Source organism: Lissotriton vulgaris, chromosome 6, assembly GCF_964263255.1.
Source record: "Lissotriton vulgaris chromosome 6, aLisVul1.2, whole genome shotgun sequence".
In the NCBI taxonomy this organism is placed as follows: domain Eukaryota; kingdom Metazoa; phylum Chordata; class Amphibia; order Caudata; family Salamandridae; genus Lissotriton; species Lissotriton vulgaris.
The window spans coordinates 411,501,208-411,520,721 of NC_141694.1; the positions used below are offsets into that span (position 1 = coordinate 411,501,208).

At 42.9% G+C, this 19,514-nt stretch overlaps 1 pseudogene; it reads left to right on the forward strand.

Moving 5' to 3' along the window:
- Positions 1-2,339: 2,339 nt before the first annotated feature.
- Positions 2,340-18,093, forward strand: LOC147707400 (mortality factor 4-like protein 1 pseudogene; annotated as a pseudogene).
- Positions 18,094-19,514: the final 1,421 nt, after the last annotated feature.

Consider the following 19,514-nt stretch of genomic DNA (forward strand, 5'->3'; position numbering starts at 1 on the left):
TTCTCCAAGTGTGCTCCAGGGGCTTGTTGGCTTGCTTCCTGTTGCTTAAGACTCAAGGATATCAAAGCCTCTAACCCTGCTCATGTGCCTGATTCACTGGAGGTGGACCCGGATACATGCAACATGGACATCAACACATCTCCTGCATCGACCTGGTTGCAGGAGTAGAGTTGGTGCTTGGCTCTCAGAACCAACACATTGCCTCAAGAGCCTGACACATTGGAACTATGCATCGCCGTCGCAGCAGCTTGGAGAGATCAATGTATCCCTCAACTGCGTTGAGAAAGCCGGTGCATCACTCTACGGGACCAACGCATTAACCATCAATGGGTGAGAAGAATCGATGCATCCTCAACCTGCGGGATCAACATCAACACATCTCCTGGCGTATTTCGCAGTTGCGACCAGGAAAGGTACTTTGTTCACTGTGGCCTGCGTGGGTCCTGTAGCCAGCTAGTGGTCCATCGCAGTCTGCCCAAACATTGACTTTGCCCCAGTCCAGCAAAACCTAAAGTAACCCCTAAAGTGCTTAAAAGAGCTATTTTTCACTTATTCTTTTGAAATTCATATCTCTACTTCTATCAGTGGCGTAGCTAGGGGGCGGGGTGAGGGTGGCGGACCGCCCTAGGCGGCACCATTTTTGAGGCGGCCGCGGCACTGGAGGCCCATTGCGGCCGCAAACCACTGAAACTAATCCAGGTCGGTGAAATGACGGAGCTGACGCCTAGCAGCTAAGTCCGGAAATTAGTTAATTAGTCCTGGCTTCTACACTTGGTTAACTGTGTAATACTGGACACACCGTGACCGCTAAATTTCCTGGTTCACCAGAATTTGACAAGTCTGACTGTCAACTTTAAAGCTATGCAAAAAAAAAACATAACTGAAAGGGAAACAGAACCCCCTGGAGCTTTTCTCCTTGTCACCTGCAGAACCAAGACACGCATAGGCTTCATTGTCAAACGACTCATACAGCATGCTTTGTCGGGTCCGCCTCATAGATTATGCACTATTCTGCAGTAATGCTTAGGATTGGTCCAGAGCTGAAAGCAGCTGCGGCGTCATTAAAAGATGACAATGAACTGTGACATACACTGCCTGCCACTGTGCACCAAGCAGCGGGCGTGTTTTTTTGCCCAATACAAACGAAATGCAAAGACACATCTGATACAGTTATTAATAAAAAAACACATCTCACTGAAGCCATTGGCAGCCTGTAGGCTAGCACAAGCCCTATCGGGATATTCTACCCAGGATCTCAAAACCAGCCAGCTTGGGTGTAGGTGAGTATTTGTACCAGTTTCCGCAAGGAACGCATGAAGAGAAGCTTGAGAAAGGGCAGTTGTAAAGTGGAAACTACTAAACATACATACTATGGCAGCCAGGGGACCCAATGCGCACCACACGGAGAAGTCACTGTAAAAATATAACCCAAATGCCCACCCCTAAAGGCCAGCTGCTCATTAGCAATACCTTAGAAACATTTTAAACTAAAAAGAGAGGCAATAATCAAACGTGTATATAAATAGACAACCCAAAGTACGACTAATAGATCCTATCAAAGCGAGGGATTCTGCTTCCTTCACACGCGCCCTCGACCTCTCCCGCCATTCCTAAGCACTGCAGGCCTGGGAATGATTTATTCATCACTCAGCCGGGGGTGACCCGAGAGGGGACAGAAATGTCAGCGACCAAGATGTGCTGCGGTTTGGGTTTACCTTCCAGGCCCTATTGTAAAGAGAGGCTGTCACGGAGAGCTAAATGCTCTCTGTACACAAGTACACATAGACCAGCGAACACACATACATTCAGATATATGAGCACACATACATGTAGACCTGTGCGCACACATACTCACAGACCTGTGCGCACACGTACACATAGACATATGCGCACACTTACACAGACATGTGCACACAACTACACCTAGACATATGCGCACACTTACACACAGACCTGTGCACACAAGTACACACAGATTTGCATTCAGTCATATGCACACATGTACACACAGACATATGTACCCATGTACACCCAGACCTGTGCGCATACATGCACACAGACATATGAGCACAAATACACAGTGACCTGTGCACACTCATACATGCAGACCTGTGCGTACACATGCACACAGACATATGCGCACACTTACACACAGACCTGTGCGCACACATGCACAGAGACCTGTACGCACACGTGCACATAGACATATGCACACACTTACACACAGACCTGTGCGCACAAGTACACACAGATGTGCATACAGTCATATGCACACATGTACACACAGACATATGCACCCATGTACACACAGACCTTTGTGCACGCACGCACACAGACATATGAGCACAAATGAGGAAATGTTTATAAGAGTTGAAGGGAAAGTACAGATTCCAGAGGAGCTCAAACCGTGGCTGTTTGATGACTGGGACTTGATAACTAGGCAAAAGCAGCTCTTCTATCTCCCTGCTAAAAAAAAGTGTTGATGCCATTTTGGAGGATTATGCAAATTACAAGAAATCGCGAGGCAACACAGATAATAAGGAGTATGCAGTGAACAAAGTGGTTGCTGGAATTAAGGAATACTTTAACATGATGCTCGGCACACAGCTGCTGTACAAGTTTGAGAGGCCACAGTATGCAGAAATTCTGGCTGATCATCCAGATGCACAGATGTCACACGTCTATGGAGCGCCTCACCTTTTAAGACTGTTTGTCCGTATTGGTGCACTGCTTGCCTACACACCTCTGGATGAGAAGAGTCTGGCTTTATTATTGAACTATTTGCATGATTTTCTGAAGCACCTTGCAAAGAATGCGCTAGTATTGTTCAGCACCAGTGACTAGGAAGTTGCATCTCCTGGAACCACCCCTGCCTGCCACAGACCCTGCTTGGAGCGAGTGAGGTAAGAGGAGAGCAGCAGCAGATTCAGAGGGGTGGGTGGCTGAGTCTGTGGCTCATCCATGATAGCTGCCAAGGTTTTAGATTGCTATGTGTGGCACTTTCAGAATTTCATTGTAATTATGAGTGACATTTCAATGTCTAGAAGTTACACTTTCTCAGGGGCAAAAATTTAAATCCCTCATGTATGTGCATGTAACTTGCATGATCGAGGTAACTATTCGAAGCAACACTACGTGTCTCTCGGACATCTTTCAAGTGCTCACCAGCCTTTTTCCCCAGCACCCCTCCTGCCCCCAAGTTGCGGCAATCTGTGGGATAGCCCCGGGCGCCACAAGCTCTAGTTACCCCCTGACTTCTATACATTAGATTTGTGTTGTTTTGGTATTGTTTTGCTCAGAATATAATAACCTGTTTTTCTTAACCTGTGCGGAGTCTTTTTGTGGTGTTTTTTTTCATTGTGGTACTGTGGTGTGTTTTGCACAAATACTTTACACATTGCCTCTTTAGATAAGCCTGAGTGCTCTCTGCCTAGATACCAGAGGATGAACATAGGCTATCTTTTAGTGTGTACTTAGCTTACCTTGACTAGAGTGGTGGTTGCTACCTGGCCTGGATGCCGCAGGTGTTACTTGTAGTCGGCAAACTGTCTTGAGGGATTGCGGGTGGAGATGTATGTTTTTGTAAGAGTCTGTGGTTCTGGTATGGGAAAAGTTGGATATGTTATTTAAGGTCCAAGCACATGGTCTCATATACCATGGTGAACTTGTCACGGCCTGTATACATAAAAATATCATAGCAATATGTGAGATAGAATACAGCCTGCTTCGTGTAGGTTTGTTCTTTGTACCTCATTAATTAATCATAGCATCACCACGAGCTAGACTTACAGTATACTGCAGGCTTATTTTAGGTGCCTTTATCAGAGCATGATAAATGGGGACAGCTCCTCAGCTGACACAAACCTCAAGTAGGGTCCAACCCTCGAGGAGGAGTCCTCACTGTTTGTTGTTCTGGAGGCTATATATTCATGGAAGGTTTCCCCAGATATCTCTAGGTCTCAGTGTAAGTGGTTTTAGTAGGGCCTAGATCGCTGTTCTCTCATTACAAAATACTACATTGCGGAGATAATCTTGGAGCCCGTCCCATCATCTGGCAACCCTGCACAAGGCAATAACCTGAAGGGGTGCAACCCATTTTTGCTTAGGGCAGTGGACATCGACCACAGATCCCAAAAGTATGGGAAGTGGCATACATTGCAATTGTATTGAAGCTAATTCATTGATCGTCTAAACAACCTCCATTCAAAAATCATGCAAAAGAGGGCAGTGCCATGCTAGATTTAAACAAAATCAATCGGTCTGTTGAGAATCTTGGGGCCCAGAGGAGGACGTTGGGTCAAAATAGTAAAGACTTTGTGGGGTGTAGCATGGTATGTTATGCTAATAAAACTTACTATAGCGAGCAAATCTCCCCAAAGAGGTATCTCGGCCCTGGAAATAAGTACAAGCAAGACAGGATGTCAGATTAAAATAGAACTTCATTAAGTTGTTTGATGAAGTGGACAAGTCATTCCAGTAAAACTGAGCCAGGTAGGTAAAAGCCCACCACTGCATCTTGTCAGTCGGAGACGAGGAACTGTCAATAAGGCTTTCTCATTGGAGTGTAAGTTCCTGACTGGGCAGTAGCGTTTACGTTTCTGTATTAGATAGCTAGGCCCACTGACTGTTCATGATAAATCAAAAGTAAGACAGCATACTCGTAGGCAGCTGAATGTTGACGCTGCTCTACAGAACGATTGATTATCGCTGTATAACATGTGATAGCAACAACAAAAATAAAATGTTAAAAAAAAAAAAAAAAAAAAAAGTAAGACAGCAAATTTTTTAAATGGTGCTATTCTTATAAGGTAACCAGTGGAAGGCTGTTTATAGAGGGTCAGAAGCGGAGCCGGTAGGGAGGTTGCAGACAAGCCGAGCAGCCATGTTTTGAACCACTTACAATTTAGCCAGAAGGATTTAATTTGCTGCACCAACAGAGCATTGTCGAAGTCTAATTTGTTAATAACCAGAGACTGAACAAGAGTTTTCCCGGCAGAGGATAGAAGGAAAGGAAATGCCTTCTTCAACAAATGCATCTGGACAAGGAAGTTCCCCAGGGATCGTGCCTGAGCCCTACTTTGTTAAACATCTATCTATGTGGTGCCATTACGTTGATTCATTAGAGCTTGCGTGTGGCGATTGTGTCATATGCAGATGATACTCAATTACTGTTCTCCTTTTGTCCAGATTCTGACATTGTGAAGAGTAAATTTGCAAACTACATGATGGAAGTCGCTGTTTTGGATGATTAACAACTATCTCCAATTAATCAGCGACAAGACAGAGATCTTGCTATTTGGCAAGATATGGTCAGCCGACTGGTGGCCCGTACAACTCGGCTTGGCTCCTGCACCTAAGCAGGTAGTAAAAAATCTTGGTGTGAGGTTGGATCAATCTCTTTCCATGAAAGATCAAGTTAGATCCACCTGCAGCATCTCTTTCGTTACCATGAGGCTTTAAAAAAAAACCTTCAGTGGCTTCCTGACACCGTAGGAAGACTCTTGTCCAGGCTCTAATCACCAATCTCCAGGACTCAGGGATTGCCTGTTGACCTCAGTAAACGACACTGCTGTCCAAACTGCAGCTGGTCCAGAACACTGGTGCGTGGCTAATCTGTACTCTTCCTTCTGGCTCACATTCTTCTCCAATCCCTAGAAAGCTTCATTGGCTGCCTATTAGGAAGAGTATCATCTTTAAACTCTGTTGTTTGACACACAAAGCTCTCAGGCAGCTTATTTGTCTTCTCAACTTAAACTTTACGTTCCCTCAAGACGTCTGAGATGTTCGGACAAGCCGCTTTTGGTGATCCCTTATCGGTACCTCAAAATATGGGCATAGATCTTTCTTCTTACACAGCCCCTTATCACTGGAATAAACTCCTTCTTAGCCTTCGCTCTTGACCAGATTTCTCATCCTTTAAGAAGGGGTTTAAGACTTGGTTGTTGTAGACTCCCTCCTTTTCTCTTCAAGCAGTGCAGTGCTGGGATACTCCTTCGGGAGTGAGTCGGGCGCAATATCAAATGACTAAATAAATAAACTCATTTTGTTGAAGCAAATGCCCCTAATGGCGGCGACATGATCTTTCATAGAACGAGACTGGTCTATTTTCAAGCTAAAGTTCTTAACTACCTATTAGGGCGTAGGAGCCGGGCCGAGCTTTGAAGGTCTCTAGTCAGGAGTCCAAAGTCGCTGGGCTTTACTAAACAGCATGAACTCAGTTTTATCAGCATTCAGTTGTAGGCAGTTAATTGCCATCTATTCTACTGATCCTTGATTTTCTCCAAATGCTTATCAAAGGAAAGCATCAGCTGCGTGTTGTTGGCGTATGATATTATTTCAAAACCAAAGGTTCTACCAATCGCTGCTAGGGGGAGCTACATAAATATTAAACAGTGAAGCGCTGAGACAGAAATCCTGGTGCTCCTCCTTGTCAACCAACGTAGTGCGAGGCTTGAAGGTAACCAGTGAAACAGTCTGAGTTCCATTTCTGAGTAAGTCTTGAAACCATTGCAAGGCAGTACCAGAAATGCCAATCTCATACAGCCTGTTTATCAACCTTGAGTGTCACACAGGTATTAAAGGCCGCAGATAAATCTAATAGCACCAGCACCAGCACAGAGGGGCTGCCTTTGTCCACAGAGAGTCTTATAAAGTCATTAACCGCAACTAAGACAGTCTCTGTGTTATAACCAGATCTGCACCCAGATTGCAATGAGTCAGGATAATATTTTCCTCGAGATAGGCTGAGAGCTGAGAATTTATTATTTATTAGACCTTCTAATGACTTGCCTAAGAGCAGGAGCAGAAATATAGGATGATAGTTTGCTAAATTATTGGTATCAGCATTGGCCTTTTTTGTATAGGTACAACCTGTGCAGACTTCTAAGTACAGGGAATCCTTCCATATCTGCAGATAAATAAAATAGTGCCATAACCATGGGAGCCATTTGGTGAGAAATCAAGCCTGTGATCCATGGCGGACAGAGATCTAACGGAGAGCCAGATTTGGCTTTTCCTAAAAAAAATTGAATCTGCTCGAGAGGGAAAGAACCAAACTTCTCTAATGAGTAGGTACCATTTCAAAAGAAAGAATTGTGGCTTAGCATCTCGGCAGAAAAAGCTGAAGGCGTAATACATTTCATATACATTTGTTTGTTTTGGTCCTTAAAGAAATCTGCTAAGGCATTACAGAGGTCTTGCGAAGCTGCAATACATTGGAAGCAAGCAGAAGGATTTACTAAATCTTTAAGGGTTTTGAATAATTCTTTAGAAGAATTACCAGCTTTCTAAATACGAGTAATGGTTTGGGCATTATGGGCTAATTTATTCGGCTGATGATAAGAGGACAGTGCTGGTCTAAAAGCATCTTTATCGCTTTGGGATCTGGTTTTCTGCCATGTCCTTTCTAGCTTTTTGCAGGAGGATTTCTCCTGTCTCAGTTCCTTAGAGTACCAGGGAGTGTTGGGTATGAGAAGAGATTTCACTCCCTTCTTTAGAGAGGCAATACTATTGAAAGCAGGATTTTGGGATTTATCAAATTGCTCTAAAGCATCATTAATGTTTAGGTCCGAGGAGGACATTGGATGTGCAAAGGAATTAAAAAAGTAGTCTGGAGTCACCAGACGCCATTGCCGCAAAGCTTTATATCTACCTGTTTTAGCTTTAATTGTCCCATCTGATTTTGGGATCTTTAACTGGATTGGGAAATTATCCATCCTGGTAAGGAAAGCTTACAGTATAGTTTATTCAGAAAGTTAAAGTGTCTCTGGTTGGCGGATATATGTTTAGTTTTCTTACAGCAATACGAAATTCAGGTGTTTCTTTACAGTAGACCCTAATATGGTGTTGGAGGGAAGTCCTATCTTGAAGAGACACCCTAAGGAGTGGGGAAGGAAATGTATTCCTTTTGTTTTAATTAACTACACACACTCTAGTGGTGTCATGCTTCAACATGGGGTCACCCTGACCCCTATAAGTCAGGGTGGGCTCGACCGTATTGCAGGGATCTCTAAGTGTGAAAATGACCAGGGGGGGTTAAAGATGAACAAACCATAAACCGATCCTTTATTTTTGGATCTGTTGTGTTTATTAAAATATAAAAGCGTGGTTAATTTGAGTATTTATGGTCCTATGACCCTAGAGCCAACATGTTTCAGTCCTGTTTGGGTCTCGTTAGGTCCTGGACTTTCTTCAGGGCAACATGATACCCTCCTTGGAAGGCGCAGAAGGAGATTCCCTATACTGCTGCTTGTGTAAGGGCAGATAGCTGCTCCTCATCAGTTAGTTCAAGACAATTATCTTTTTTAAACTTTAAAACATTCCTTTATCACTCCATCCTACTATAGAGGGGAGGAATTTCGTCTCCGGGCACTTTGCTTTGTCAAGGGGGAAGCCCTTTAGTCATACATACACCAAGGGTCCTGCCCCGCCTGGCGACCTAGTCGGTGTTGTCCCGGTCTTTGGCAGAAGTATAACACCTTGGTCAAGAGGATGTAGTAATACCCTAGGCCCATGCGGTGCAGTACCACATATACAAATGTTCATTCAAGAGTCAAAGGCCTTTTCAGCATCTAGAAACACTGAGATGGCCTGCATCTCTGGTTTGATAGGATGGAGCATCGCTTGTAATGTGCATAGGTTGTTGGATCTGGGTCTACCTGGGATAAAACCAGACTGGAAACCTAGCACCAATCTGCTCATAACGGGTTTAATCTAATTACCAGTACCCAAGTCAGTATTTTATAACAGCCAACAGTATTAGGGTTCTTGCCCAGATTTAAGATAATATAAATCACGGCCTCCCTAGAAGTTGGAGGGGGAGTGGGCGTGTGTTGAGAGCAGTGGTATAGAGCTCCAGCAGTAAAGCAATAAGGAGTTCTTTGAAATTTTTGAAGAATTCAATTGTTAGTCATTAATCAAAGAGAGGAGGGGAGAATAAACCACAAAACCCTCTATACCAGAGTCTTATGAATGTTATCTTGGGGCCCCTAAACCACACATTCACAGTACGTGGTGTATATTATCTCAGCTTAGTGTGCTTCAGTGGATAGTGTTATCAGTGGGTCCGTCAATTAATGTCCCGTTCTCCAAGTGACACCGCATCCTCCACCAGGAGGGAGACTATCTGAATGTCGACAGTGGTGATTAGTTTCAGATTATCTTCTATCCTGTATGCAAGACTTTATTGAGAAAAGAGAATCAGGATAGGGATAAGACTAAAAACAGGTTGATGTTGAATTGTTAGGCTGTCTGAGCAGGGGACCTTGCTACTGGCAAAGCCATCTATTGCTAGCTTGATTTCTTTCTGAGTTAAGGGTGTCAATACATGTTAGCACATGCCTCCTTCTACCCATGGCAGTGTAATGACGTCCTAAAAAGTATCAATTTGAGTGAGTGAGTGGTGGAATCTGGTAGAATAAAGGTCTGTGTATTATTCACAGAAGAGCTAACAACTAGCGAAAAAGAGTGTTCTCGACATGGATGTAGGCATGAGGCCCGGGAAAACCATAGAGCCAAAATACACCACCCAAAAAGGGGGAAATTGCCGCCTGCCTCTAATACAATATAGCGGAAATATCGGCATGCACACATGGATTGCTAGAGATGTTGGTGAGAAACGGAAAACAGCTATGAAGCAGCTAGCCAGAGTCATGAAGGGGGATCCATCCCCTCTGCCAAAAGGGTCGCCGCATTGATCATTCCACATCACTAAATAGGTCCTTCGAGGTGGTATCCATATCTTTATAGTTTTCCCCCTGTGTTTTATTCTACTTTCTGTGGATATCCTTGAGATATGCCTTGTGCTTTATGGCGTCCCTGAGAGATGTAAAGAAAGTAGTGCGACCATCCAATCAGATCCAGGGTTTAGCTGGGTAGAGCATTACATAGGAGATATGTTGACTGCTGCAAATGCACGTCTGGATTGTTGCACCAAAATTTGGGTAGATGGAAACACCCACCACCTTGAAACATAAGGCAGCCTTTTTCTCTGGAAACGTATAGAGCATCATCATGGTCTCAGTGATTCAGAAGTCGTGCAATAATCGGGCACTGGAGGGCACCTGCAGGAGGGCTGGGCCTAAGGGAATCCATGAGCCCTCTATAATATGAAGCATTGTGAAAAGTTCCCTCTGCCCAGCGTCTCTGTGAGCAAGTATGCAACAAGGGACTCCGTTTTGTCCAAGTTTGTTAACCCCGGAATGAAAAGGATACAGAGATTATTGCGCAGAGAGCGACATTCTAAGTCTTCATTCTCAGTCGTTACCCTAAGGACCTCTGCCGTGAGCTTAGTGGCCTTGCTTTGTCAGTCTATGGTGTAACCCTCCACCGCTGAAACCCAGCTCTCTGCTTCAGCAAGGCGGTCATCATGCTTATCCATGTCTGTCTTCAGGCGGTCCAAGTGGATTGTGAGAGTGTCTGGTTTGCCAATCATTTGTCTTCCCCATTCCTACTAATCTCCCTGTTGTGGCTGATGCTGGTATTAATCATTGCTGAGTGTATGAAACCCACAGTTGCTCACAGGGTTAATGTTGTCACAAGCGGCCAACAATAATGACATAGAGGACCAGGATATGAGTTTACAGTGGTAGCACCAGTACCGTGGGAACAACTGATAGTGAAGAAAGTGCCATATCACCAACTCTACAGTGACTCCATACATGGGTGTGGCCTTAATTAAGCACCCCAGGCAGCAGTCATTATTCGGGGAAGGAGGGTCCGTGGTGTATGTATATGTTCACCATTAGAATTATTGCAACCTGAAGCCCCCAAGGTTCTCACTGATCCGCCCCTGCCCCTGCCGGGGCTCTCCCAGCCAGGAGCAGGGAAGGCCAGCTGCACGAAGGAGGGCCTCAATTCCCCACAAAACCGCACCCCAAGGGCCACTGTCACCGGCTCTTTGACAATTCACTCATGGAGTGGTAATCGGCTTTCCTGGGCACACCCCCTTCATGGGGACGGCTGCCTCGGAGCACGTCCGACACAGCTGCTGCATTCATGCCTGGTGACTCACGGCTTGGTTTAAGTTCCTCATGGCTGGAAAAAATCTCTCCGGCCTGGTCCAGTATTGTCATTTTTGCTGCCCACAGCAGATGTGGAAAGGCTACACCATTCACAATGATTCCATCAGATACTACAGGGTTTATAGGCCTGGGAGCAAAGCTCCCACTTCAGGCGGCCATCTTAGTTGGAAAGTGGCTATACCACGAGCTCATAATTTATAGATGTCATTTCTCTTTCTGTGTTACTTACTTTATTCTAAAACACTTTTTGGAATTAAAGAATGTCTTTCCACTATGTTACAGTCTTGTTCTTTGCAATGACTATATACCAAAAGTTCATCTGCATATGATGCAAGCTATGGTTTGCTGTTTTGTTTAAGTTTGGTTCTAGATCTTCAATGCTGTTTTTATGGTTGTTGCTAAATGCTCTATGTATACAATGAGCAGAGCTGGGTATGTTTAACTGGAAATGTTTTGCAGATTTAATCGTGTATTACATGCGCAGCTAATGGTTTGAGATAGAAAGTTTCATGAGTTTCATAGAGTAGCTCATGTCATGCCAAATGACCTACAGGAATTTCCATCTCAAATTGTGGCATCATTGAGTTTGAAAGGGGGCATCTGAAGGAGGCCGAGATGGGATGAGCGGAGGTTGCGAGATGGTACGTACTTTGTAATAAGGTGGTCAATGAATTTGGGACTTTTACAATGTAAGGATTTAAAAATCATACATCCTGTTTTAAAAGCACAACGTTGGGTCACTGAAAGCCAATGGAGTTTCATGAGTAAAGGAGTGGCTGCGTGTCACCTAGGTTGATTCAGAATCAGTCTAGCGGCATAGTTCTGTACCATCTGGTGACGTTTTGACAAGTAAAGGGGGAGACCTAAATAAATGGAGTTCACGTAGTCCAGATGGGACAGAACAGTGGCGATCACTACCTGGGTAACTGCCTCCAAGGTTAGAAGATGCCGAACCTTCCGGATTTTTTTTAATTGGAAAAAGCACTTAGAGACCACGTGACCCACTTGTGCTTTTAGCGAAAGATCGCAGTCCATGGTGACCCCAAGCGTTCTTGCCGATGTTGAGGGGGGTCGGGGCTTGACCCAAATCCGATGGCCAATAGTGGGGGCCCCAGTGTTTGGCGCTATCTCCAGTGAGGACTAACTCGGTTTTTGCCGGGTTTAATTTCAGCTGGTTTTGGTCCATCCATGCTTTGATGTACCTCATGGTCGATTGAAAGTGCAAGATGGATGTTTCAGAGTTATCAATCGTAAATAACAGCTGTAAGTCATCCGCATAGTTAAAAGTCTTTAAATCACAGTTCTTAAAATCCTTATAAATAATATCTCATTTTGAGGTGGCATTAGTATTTTTACATTTGATGCTTTAAGTTATATGTTAACATCTGATTAAAAAACAATATTTATATGTTAGTCTCATTAGTAATCAAATCAAAAAATTTGAATTGAAATGCCTCATCAAAAACTTTGAAGCACATCTGGCGAGACTATGCACTTTTTTGCAGATATACAATTGTTGGTTTAATCTAAAAAAGTAGCACTTAAATATTTGTTATACCTTCATTAGGGACCCACATTAAATATACCTAAATACCCAACACTCACCTAAGCCTCCATAGAATTGAATTACCCACTCGCAATAATGTTTAACACTTAAGTGTTTAAGTTTATTGTTATTAATAGCTATGCTACCTTCATGTTTCTTGGAGTAAGGCAAGTATTACTAGACTTCTAGTAACAATATGAATTATTATTTTTATGTTTTGCTATCCAGTTGGCATTAATTTAATACAGTGCATATTCTCTTCTGTATCTATTTGGTAGGCTGTTTCTTTGTTAGTTTTTATTCCCAGTATTTAATATTAAATGTACACATGTAATACGTCTGTTGTTCTGATTGCTTATCTGAGTAAGCCATTCACCTATTCTAATTGCCGTGCAACATCTCATTTGCCTTCTGTGACGAGTTAGAAAATATCTCAAAATGTGAGCACTTGGTTATTAGCTAGGGATGGTGAAAAGTGTGAAACAGATACACTGCAACATTATCCTGTTTTGTTTCCTCATATTGTTAGGGATCTAAGGTATTAGCCATGTATCTTACTTCTGTGCATTTGAACAGATACTAAAATATGTGGCATGACTCCTATCTGGGTGTGGTCCTGTTTTGGGTGCAGCCAGGACTACTGCATATAGCCGGAAGCGGGCCTGGAGACTACTCTCCAAACACGAAACCCCAAGGAGACAATTACATCAACAGCCCATTACATACCCCATGGTGGAACCGGACCCCATATTGCTGTTCCTGCCCCTGAGCCCTGCAGGGTCTAATTTGCTCTGGGACTCATGCCCGCTTTCCTCCACTGTGGAGATTTAACTCATGGTGGGTTACAGAAAAGAGATTTGAGGGCAAGCCTATAACTCTACAAAATGCTTTCAGATTAAACAGGGGTCTGTTGACTCCCAGGGATACTCTGAGGGGCAAATGGGGCAGTAGTCAGGGGAGGTGTTATTTCAAAGTTGGCGATCCCCCCAAAAAGTTTAAAAACAGAAAATCGCTGGTTATAAGGCGGAAACTCACTTATTGAGTGACTAAATGTGATATACTTCTCAGTATTAACAGAGCCACGCTTGAACTTGAACAAAAGCAGTTTGTCGAAGCAAAGAAATTGTGGCAGGATTCCAAATACCAAATCAACTAACACAGCAATAAAACTGGGAAACACTTACATTGGCTAAGCCAAATCAATGAAAACCAAACATCTATACTGAAAAATCGAGTTTGGGCATAACATCTTCTATCAGATTCTAACCGGCATAGTAGAGGCAATAGACCAGCATTACGAAACATTACACACAAAGTTTGTCACCTACATTGACAGATGGCCTGTACATCTATATACTTGCACTCCAGTGTCCACGGCCTACCCATCTAAACTGCTATATTAGTGGTGCTAGCCAACTCCTAGATATCAACAAAGATGTTCTCTGGCCCCTAATACCCTCCTTGTGAGATTTTTAAATGCCAGGCTGACATTTTGACACGGTCTCTTCTGGCCCTCTACGAGTAGGCCCGGAGCTTGGGCCATTTCCCTGACGACTTGGAGGAAACTCGCATCTTCAGTATATTGAAACCTGATAAACTTGCTAACGGCAGTCCCTCGTATAGGCCAATTTCCTAATTAAAAGTGAAACCCAAACACTTGCTACCAGTTTAGCTCTAGGTTTGGATACAGCCATTACTGACGTAGTGTGTAAAGATCAGAGTGGCTTCATGCCCAACCGCTCCACCCAGCTTCATATAGGCAGAGTGTACAATGCCATTAGAATGGTTAAACAGCTCTATGAACTCTTGGCCATTCTTCAACCATTCTTCAAATCAGTGTTTGATAGCCTTTCCTGGACTTACTTGCTTTCTCTGCTGCGACATCTAAAGTTTAGACCTACATAGCTTGCATATGTTAAGCTTCTATACACCTCACCAAAGGCCTGGGTCAAAGGAGGAGGAACGCTTTCCTGTTCCTTTCCACTCCAGAGGTTAGGTTGTACCCTCTTGCCCTTGCTGTTTGCATTGGCCGTGGAGCCTTTAGCGTGTTTGATTAGGACATAAACTCATGAAAGGGGCTTTGTATGGTCAGAGGTTTATGAGGACAAGATTTCCCTCTATGGAGATGATCTTCTAATATACGTGGGGTAACTGGACCCGTAATTATGAAGACTCTAGACACATTTAGGAATTATTCTGACCTTAGGGTCAACTGGAGTAAAATGCGACTCTTCTTAATAGGGCAGACTGAAACCAGATTGACATGGAGTGGTCGAGTAGGCCTGACTGTCACAATCTCCAGCTTTTGGTATCTGGGGATGAATATAATCAATACTGTCTTGAGTTCAAGGGCCCTGAACATCATACCCCTGCTGACTGCCACTTGAAGAGATATGCTGCATTGGCCTACACTTCCCCTGTACTTACTGGAGTAGAGTAGCACTGCTCAAAATGGTCACCCTGTCCAAAATTATATATATCATGCAAAACTACCCCTTCTATATACCGGACTCAATCGTTGCCTTCCTCGCCACTACACTCATCACGTTTATTTAGGGCATGAATCCCCCGCTGGTGGCATACACCTAATGTTGTAAAACTGCTTGCTATGGGGGCATTGCAATGACTGTTGCCTCTTACTATATGGCATCGCACCTCCTGGTCGTCAATAACTTGATATATGGCCCAACTGACGATCTGACTTACAGGTTGGTGCAATGGCTCATTGGAAAAGCCTCCCTCCTACATTATTTGTACACAGGGAAATTGCCTTCCAGGGCGCCCCTGCCATGGTGACAGCACAAAGGATATGGAAGACATCTCATAGAGGAATTCATGGGCAGGGGAAGCTCTCAGGAGTCATTCCATAGTTGAGTGGCATTTGTTTACCCCAGATTTCTGCTCTTGAGGGTTTTGAAGGATTGGGCTCCCTTGGTATTTCATCCCTGGCCCACATTGCTAGGCCCACTGGTCCAAAATTCTTTCACAAATTTTAGACTAAATTGAACAATCTCAGTTCTCTGGGTACCTGCAACTCAGGCATGCTTTTAGTTTTTACACACTTGCTGCTACAGACCTAGTGGAGTTCAACCCTTTAGAAGCTAAAATAACCATATCCCATTTACTCACTAAAGAGCAGGTCTCCACGAGCTATAAAAAACTAGTTATCCATACACTAGACTCCTTCTCCTCTCTGACTACTAAATGGGAAACCGATGTGAGTCCCCTTGAGGACTCTGGATGGAAGGACACACTGATGGCACCCTGAGAGGCGGTAATTTCAACTAGACACCGTCTGATTCAGTTTAAATATCTGCATGGTATATACTGATCTCAGCTTGGCTTGTGGAAAGTGCATAGAGGTCACATCCTCAACTGCCTTTGATGTAAAAGTGGGATGTCCTACACACTACATGGAGCTTCCAAGTCCTTAGATAATTCTGGTATGGTATTTTTGACATTTTGTGGGTGGTACTGGGAATGCCATTCGATCTATCCCCGAATACCAAGATGTCTGAAAGCAGTAGCAGCTACCAGTGTAAGTTTGGAGCAAAGTGAGGGAATTATAATGGGATTTCCTGTGAGGGTGTATGTACCTCATTCTGTAGAAATTCTCCTCACTAGAGCCAAGACACAGTACATGACCAATAGCAGAATGACCCGATATGAGAAAATAATTTTAGGAGCTGAAAATGTGACAATCACCAGATATGTGAGCGTTAATTCTTCCACATTGCTACCTGACACTATTGAAGCAGAAGTGAAAGGTGAGCTTGATCACAAATGTTTGGATGTTCTTGATTACTGCACAAAACCCAGACCAGATATCAGAGATGAGCCTTTACCTGAATCAGATTTTGTGATGTTTGTGGATGGATCATGTCTGAGAACGGAGAGTGGTATTTTAAGTACTGCTTATGCCTTTTGTACGGTGGCAGAGGTGTTGGAAGCATCTTGTTTGAAAGGAATTCATTCTGCTCAAGTAGCGGAGTTGATTACTTTGATACGAGCATGCGAATTGGGAAAAGAGGTGAAAGTAACCATAGTGACTGACAGTCAATATGGCTACGGAGTTGTTCATGATTATGGACAGCTTTGGTCCCAAAGAGGTTATTTGACCTCTGCAGGAACACTTATCCGGAATGCTGAATTTGTAATAACACTGATAGATGTGATTCAACTACTTGAAAAAATAGCTGTAGTGAAATGTTCAGCGCACAAAAAGAGTGAGGATTACATTTTCAGAGGAAATAATTATGTGGATGCAATTGCAAATTTCAATCAATCGAGAGAAGTTGAAAGAACATGTTCCGAGTCCTTTAATGCTAACCACTGTAGTTGAGACATGGCAGGAAGTGAAGCAGATACAGGAAGAGGCAGAAGCAGAGGAAAAAGATGTTTGGCTAAAAGCGGGATGCAGACAGAGAGAAGAAGATGAGATTTGGGTTTACAAAGATGAAAGACCAGTAATGCCAGATATCATGATCTCAGACATGGCCCGAATGTACCATGGTCAGGCCCACATTGGAAGAGATGCCATGATTCATTTTTTAGACAAACTTGGTATAACCCCAAGTTCAGAATGATTTGGTATGTGTTTGGTATGTCAGCAATTCAATCCAAACAGAAGAACTGTTGTAAGTTTGGGAACCATAGGACGGGAGGGTGGTCCATTTACAAGGGTTCAGATGGGTTTTGTGAAGTTGCCCCCATGCAATAGGCTTAGGTATATTCTTGTGATAATCTGTTTGTTCTCTCGATGGGTGGAAGCTTTCCCCATGAGGAGAAATGATGGGATAACTGTTGCCAAACTGCTTTTATGAGAGATAATACCAAGTTTTGGTTTCCCAGTATTGCTTGAATCAGATCGTGGACCTAATTTTCAAAACGAGCTAATGCAAATGATCTGTGAAGCTCTAGACATTCGTCAGAAGCTGCATTGTGCTTACAGACCTGAGGCTTCAGGGGTAGTGGAGCTGGTGAATGGAACCATTAAGAACAGAGTTGCAAAAATGTGTTTGGCAACAGGGCTTAAGTGGCCAGACGGCTTGCTGCTTGTTCTGATGACACTGAGAAGCGTTCCTGACAGGAAAACTGGATTAAGTCCACATGAGATTTTGATGGGCAGGGTGATGAGGCAGACCAGATTCTGAAGATCAATTTGAAAATCGAGAAATGGTAAAGAAAGACACAAGCAGAGACGCAAAAGAAGGTGAAGATAAGGTTGTAGAAGAGGAGAACGCTGAAAAGAAATCTGAAAACTCTGAAGGCAGGAACGGAAATCCTGAGACTGGGGAAGAGGAAGTAACTCACGATAAGGATGAGATTCCAAGTACCAGTTATGAAGGTGTTCCTAACAGAGTGACAGAAGAAAAAGCTGAACCTGATGAAGACAAAGACATTGTGAAAATCATAATCAATGATACAGTTGAGGATACTGAAAGTGAAACTGATGATAGTGCAGATGAAGCTGCATTAAGAAGAAGCCAAGGAAAAGAGCTTGGAGAGTGGAGCATAACACAGTAGAGCCAAAGAAAGTCTGTAAAGGAGATAATTGGCCTAAAGAAACTGATGGATTGAAATTCAAACTAGTGAACAAAGCCAAAGAGCCAGAAGAACAAGTGAATGAGATCACTAGCCAGAAAGAAACACTAGGTAAGAAAATAGAAATTGTCCAAAGGCCAAAAAGAGTAAGACGCCCAAACCAGAAGTATAAATTACCCGAGTGGGTATATTTCGTCTTGTCACCCATTGTTGAAGTCAATAGCAGTCAAGAAAACCTGTACACCCCAAAGATGATTGGGAAAAGTGAGTAAAAAAGTCAACTTAGACAAAAAGATAGGTGCTCCAAGTATATGATAATAAATAAAAATTCTGAAGTCCTGTGAGACGGATATTGTAAATATAGAAGAGGTCAGAGTTGACATAAGGTCAAAGAAAATCTGTTAGGAAATTAACCATAGTGTAGCTTAGAATAGAATTGACACAAGGTCGAAGAAATTTTGTTAGTAAATTGTGTGCTGTGGAATCTAAGAGTGACATTAGGTCGAAGAAACTGTGTTAGAGAAAATGGCCATAAGTAACCATGAAACAAAATGTTCTCTTTTTAGAAAATGGTGTAGGTGTTGTTCCATCTGTATGGGATTATTGATAATATTATGGATAAGTTTAGCTATTGTTTTTCCTTTCCAGGATAATTTAACGAAATTAAAGCCAAATGTGAGTTCAAATAAGCCAAGTGAGAAAGTAGAAGTTCATGAGACTCATGTGTATAGACCAGATATGCATCAGGATAGGTCCATAAGTGACTACACAAAGAATACGTTTTCAAGGTTATTACTTGAGTATATTAAACTATGAATGTTGATGATTGCTGTTTGTGTAAAATTGCCAGCGTCAGTGTCAGAAGGGGTGACATATCACCACCTTCCTCTTACATATGGTGTGACTTGTAGTGTAATTGCAAGTTTGTTTCATCAGACTGGGAAATTGGAATATCATTATTCTAATGTGGATGACATTTTTGCTAAATTAAAAGTTGATAGTGCATTAAACAAAAAGAAACCTGGAAAAGTGATGAGAGTTTTTCTTAGAATTAGACGAGTTGACACATGAATACGCTTTTAATAATAATCTGACATGTAAATTGAGAGTTGAGGATAAGACTTTTCTGAATATGGTTGAGGAGAGAAAGGTTGCATATAAACGAAGTGAGAAAATATAACATTTGAAATCTAAACACTGGACATTTAATGATGAAAATCTTGATGACAAGAATGTGAATGTGGCTTTAAACATAGATACTCCAATGTTAGGGAAATTTTGTATAAGAAGAGACAATACTATGTATGACAATTATTTTGTGGGTGCAAGTCAATGTAAAGACACCTATAGAATTTTAGGGGGTTGGGGATTTAAAGGAGGAAATGATCCTGTTTTTCTGGTTG